Genomic DNA, 6,066 nt, shown 5'->3' with positions numbered 1-6,066 from the left:
TGTGCTTTTACCAGCAGTAAATGTGTTGAAATACATGTTCATTATTTTTAATGAAATTTCAAGGGGGGAATTTTATTTTATTTTGAGGCTCACATATTGCTGTTGCATGTAAATTATTTACATTTTTTGTAGAGGTGCACACTGCTCATGCCAGAGTTGTCTAGACATGTACTGTTTTTTTAGACATCAACAAAGTTCCAGTTACCACTCTATACCAATGATTTGTATACACTCTATCGCAGGACGCGGGGATGAAGTTACCTGTGCTGTACCCGTTAATTCCAACCAGATATCTAGTTATGGAGTGCGCTTATTAGCTTACATTTTAACTTCAGCTATTGAGTCTTGAGACTTTGTGTTAAACCCTAAACCTTAAGGTTTAATAGCAAAACATTTTGCACTGCTACCTTTAACACTGGAACCCAGCAGGGCTGTGTTTAAAGCCTGCTCTTATTTACCCTTTTCACACATGATTATTTAACATCAGTGCAACAAGATTTTTAAATCTGCAGATGACCATTTTTGTCTGACTCATCTCTGTCAATGATGAGGTGGCATGCAGGGGTGAGGTGCAATGACTGTTGCAAAGAAAATAACCTTGTCTTTACACACCTAAACTAATAAATCAGTGATGCATCTCTATATACATATCTGAACTCCATCCTTAGCTAAAAAGGCACACCAACCCTAGTTCTTGAATTTAAGGTTTGCAATCATTAGTAGCCTCTATAGAAGAACCACAGTATTTTATGCATAACAGACTGGTATAGTAAAATACATGATACCTGTCAGTTGGTGGGATATATTAAGCAGCAAGTGTTTACAAGGTTCAGATATTTGAGTTGTGTTGGGAACAGGAAAAAAGGCAAGTATAAGAATCAGAGGGACTTTGACAAGGGCCAGATTATGATAGCCAGACAACTAGGCTGGAGCATCTTCATAACTGCAGTATTTGTGTGGTGCCTGGTACCAGACTGGATTGCAGTTGCCACAATTCACAATACACAATTTTGCACTCAGGTCTCAGTTGATATCTTTAACAAGGCAGACTACAGGTTCAAAACTAGGTTATTAATCTTATGTTTTTAATCATATAGTACACTTATATTTTTGACTTCACCAAGGCAGTGAATATATAGGAGAGGACCTGAGTATTGAGCCTTGTGGGATGCCAGTGGAGAGTCTGCAAGGAGCAGAGGCGCAGATGTCGTTCCCTCTGTTACCTGATTACCTGAAACATTCCCATGCTGTTCCACAGGAAGAAGGTGAGCGTCTTACTTTAACACATATCACCTAACTAAACACTGTTGCAAAACATCAAACATTCATCTAAACTCCACAAATTAGTAGTAGTAGTAGTAGTAGCCTTTATTGTCACTGGTCACAGGTACCGTGAAATTAGCCATCAACCTGTCCATACATACAATACATACAATATGACAAGGGGGGGAAAGGACAGGAAGACAGGTAATTGAAAAGAAATACAGCATAACACGAGGGAAGGGAGGAGAAAAAAACAACCCCCAGACTATGTGGGCAAGTTTGGAGTTAAGGAAAGGAACCTTGAAGGACAGATGGTAGTGGACTTTGCTAAGAGGATGGACATGGCTGTGGTTAACACTTACTTATGGGGAGTACAGTGTGGGATCAGGAAAAACACCTCAGCAACATAAGCACATAAACAGTACGCCATAAACACACAACTTGCAACAGGGGAGGGGAGTGGGGGGTGGAGGTAATCCAGCACATGCAAGCAGCCATCAGGTCCTGCAGCCTTTATCTTCGGCGCTGGTCACAGACCCGCTTGTCAGACTGGCGGTACAAAGCGGCGAAGGCGTGGGATGGGGGGTGGGGGGTGAGTGCATATCTTTATATATGTGCGTGTGTGTGTGTGCGTGTGTATGTATAGGCCTGGAGAGTCGTTGCTCCCGGCATCAAATGCCGGTGCCTCAGTCCGCAAGATTGTCATAGCGATACACAGCAAGTTGCCATGGAGACAGCCTTGATCAGGTCCCAGACAGAGTCAACAATTCGCAGGTGTCTATGGAAATGGGGGAAGGAACGCAAGAGCGTCTCGCTGCAGTGCTCTTCCAGGGGACTTGTTGTTCCAGCAGTGACCTTGGCCGAGGCCAGTGCTGGTTGAAGGGAGCCGAAAGCAGATAAGATTGGGTTTGTTTGGTCTTGGGGCGAGTAGACGCATTCCAATTTACTACTCTCTTAGTCCATTCTGGTCTCCAAATCGATCCATTTTTCTTTCCATTGCGGTTAATAGTCCCAGCCTCAGTGCTGACCGCTCTGCCCACTGCATCAATCATGACGGGCAGCCTTGGGAGGTTTTGGACAGCTGTCACCAGTGGTGTAGTGTAGTTTTTTGTAGTGAATATACTGTGATTTTTTTTTCCCCCTCCCAGCCTCATACGCACCCATCCTAGAGCGACACCCCATAGGCACCACCACACTCACTAATGCATAAAATATGCATCTACACGTAATTTAGAGCATTATTAAAGACTGCTTATGTGTTATCAACATTCCAATTTATTGTAAGCAACAAAAGACAGTCAGCTGATAAAACCTGCGCTCCAGGTCCCATATTCATAAAACTCTCTCTCTCTCTCTCTCTCTCTCTCTCTCTCTCTCTCTCTCACTCATTTTCTAGTGCTTTATTTGAATTCATAAAACACTTAAGGCTTAATGTAATCAGACAGTTGGCAGCACCCAATGACTTTCACAGTAGGAAAAAATATATACTATGAAAGTCAATGGGTGCTGCCAACTGTCTGATTTACCAACATTTTTCAAAATATCATCTTTTGTGTTAAACAGAAGAAAGAAACTCATACAGTTTTGGAACAAATTGAGGGTGAGGAAATAACACAATTTTCATTTTTGGGTGAACTTTACCTTTAAGAGCTACATTTAGCCTTAAATGTTATATGAAAATGGGACCTGGAGCACAGGTTTTATCAGCTGTCAATTTTCAATGTACATTTAAGAGTGAACAATGAACATTTGTTCAGTTTTATCACCAACACTCTTTCATTGCAGAATATTATGAACTGAATGTACTGGTAGTTTACAAAGCTGTCCAAATACATTTGTACTCGGGTTGTGGGTGAAATGTCACCCGAAGCTGCTGTAGCTTTAGGCGCAGGCTTCCGAAAACACAAAGAATGTAGTTTGAGTCTGCTTTCATTTCCATAATCTTCTTTTACATTAGACATTAGTTAGTTAATTTCAAATTTGCGCCAAAAAACACCGCCAAGCAACTGATTTTCCTCCTTGGTAGGTGACGTCAGCTCACAGGCCACGGAAACCCCAATTCCAAAAACGTTAGTGATTCGCAATCTCAACCACAGTCTGTGTTCGCAACACAGACGGGGTGAATTTATGAATGAAAGTTCTGTCACAAAACGATATTGTTATGTATCCTCACGCTTTTTAAGTGGGTATATGGAAATCCTTGGCCTTTCCTAGTGGGTATACGGCGTATACCTGCGTATCACGTAGACTACACCAGTGGCTGTCACCGTTTTCTGATTTCCTCGATAAACCAGTGCAATGCCTAATCCAATCAGCATAACTCCTGTTTTCATGGTTCCGAATAGGTAGATGTCTTCAATTAAATGTCCTCCACGGAAAGAGCCACCTGACACACGACCCGCCACCTCTCCCACGCGTCCATCGTATAGCCAGCTCGAACTTTCCGGCAGGGCAGTCAGGTTCCCCCGAACCCAAGCTTCTCGTCGAGAAGATGGTGTCAATTTCGTTGAGACCAATTTATCAAATCCATGATGTTTTTTAGTTTGGAGAGCAGTGTGGAGAGAGTCTCTAGAAGTATAAGACAATAGACAAGACGAGAGGAGCAAAGCAGGGAAAGTAAAGGGGAGGGAGAGGGAGAGAAAATGCGACCGCCTTCGTTGAGAGAACTACAGGACTTTACTTCTGCTAACTTTTAAAATCTTTGTGCCAGATAACACAACACAACTTCAAAGGTCTTGTGGAGTCCATACTTGAAGAGTCAGGTGGTTTTAATGTAATAGTGAACAGAGCTGGTTTAGTGGTACAATGGGGACCTCTGCAATATTAAGCAGCTGGTTTCAATGATATTATACATTAGCAGCACAGTGAGCACTATTAGAAATGACTGTACATCTACTTTTTCATGACATGATCAAATCAGTAGGTGTGGCTAAGCACCGGTTTGTGAATGGAGAGCGGAGCCATTGGGAAGCCCACACATGTAATATTGATGTGGTCTCTCAGGCAGTGAAAGCTGAGGGATGTGAAAGTGAGGAGAGAGACTGGAGCACACAGCGTGGTGTATTGAAACCTATCAGAGGGATCGCAAAAACGTTAAAATTTTTAAAGCATTTACATGACATATCATCAAATGTATCATTGGAAATGACAAAAACGTACATGCTGCACTGAGGCAACATTGTACAATAATCAAATTGCATAGAGCCATCACAGACATACCATGTACTATATTTTATTTGTAAGTAAATGAGTTAAAATGATATGCCATTTGTATTTGCCATGAATAGGGTTTTGTAATGCAAAAATATGTAATTCACATACTATATGTTTACATAATATGATTTGATGAAGGATATAAATCCATAGATTTTCTCTGACACTTCAAAAAGTATAAAGCACCGTTGGTTGATGAGAGTGAGGATGAGGGGTATTATAGTGATGAGGAAGATGAGGTCATAGTGACAATTCAGCAGGGTAAGAGTGAGAATGAGGATGAAGACAGACGTCTGGAAGAAAATCAGTATGAAGCACCAAGTGAGAATGGGGAAGCTGGTAGAGGTACAGCAGCAGGCTTGATTATATCAAGATAATTGGTTATTTCATTAAATACTGTATATGTCATTTGAAACTGTTTTTTAAATGGCCTGACAGCAGCAATACACTCAGCTAAGGATTTAGATTTGAAGACCATAGATCATGTCCTTGCATAGCTGGGACGCTATTAATCACAATCTGCACTGATAATTTAAATCAAGCTCCTGTTGGAGACCCAGCTTATGACAAGCTGTACAATGTGCGCCCACAGTTGACATTTGGTTATATATGTGTTTCACGATGGTGTAGTGATGCCTGAGAGCAACAAACGAAATTTAAATGTTACTTTTTATTAAATATGAAATTTGTGTTAAAATCTAGCCATGGGGATAAATAGAGAGGGTTGTGTCAGAAACATTGCCAAATAAAACATTGCCAAATCTAACCATGCGAATCGTCAGTACGAATTTCATACCGGAGGGGAACACAGGTGATGAGGAGGTGATGGGCAAGTTTGGAGTTAAGGAAAGGAACCTTGAAGGACAGATGGTAGTGGACTTTGCTAAGAGGATGGACATGGCTGTGGTTAACACTTATTTTCAGAAGAGGGAGGAACATAGAGTGACTTACAAGAGTGGAGTACTACACAGGTAGACTACATCCTTTGTAGAAGAGGCAATCTGAAAGAGATTAGTGACTGTAAAGTGGTAGTGGGAGAGAGTGTAGCCAGACAGCATAGGATGGTGGTGTGTAGGATTACTCTGATGGTCTGTAAGAGGAAGAGGTAAAAGATAGAGAAGAAAACTAAGTGGTGGATGCTGAAAAAGGAGGAATGTTGTGATGAATTTAGACAGACGTTGAGGCAGGCTCTAGGTGGTCAGGTAGTGCTGCCAGATGACTGGGAAAATACAGCAGAAGTTATAGGGATATTATAGGGAGCAGGTGGAAGAAAACCTGGAGAGGTGGAGGTTTGCACTAGAGAGAAGAGGAATGAAAGTCAGTGATGAGACTGAGTAAGACTGAGTACATGTGTTTGAATGAAAGGGAGGGAAGTGGAACAGTAAGGTTACAGGGTGAAGAGGTGAGGAAGGTACAGGAGTTTAAGTACTTGGGGTCAACAGTCCAGAGTAATGCAGAGAGTGGGAAAGAGGTAAAGAAGTGAGTGCAGGCAGGTTGGAGTGGGTGGAGAAAGGCGTCAGGAGTTCTCTCTCACTCATTTTCTACCGCTTATCCGAACTTCTCGGGTCATGGGGAGCCTGTGCCTATCTC

The sequence above is a fragment of the Tachysurus fulvidraco genome, chromosome 7 (assembly GCF_022655615.1).
Source record: "Tachysurus fulvidraco isolate hzauxx_2018 chromosome 7, HZAU_PFXX_2.0, whole genome shotgun sequence".
NCBI lineage: Eukaryota > Metazoa > Chordata > Actinopteri > Siluriformes > Bagridae > Tachysurus > Tachysurus fulvidraco.
Note: the sequence above shows the minus strand (reverse complement) of the source record.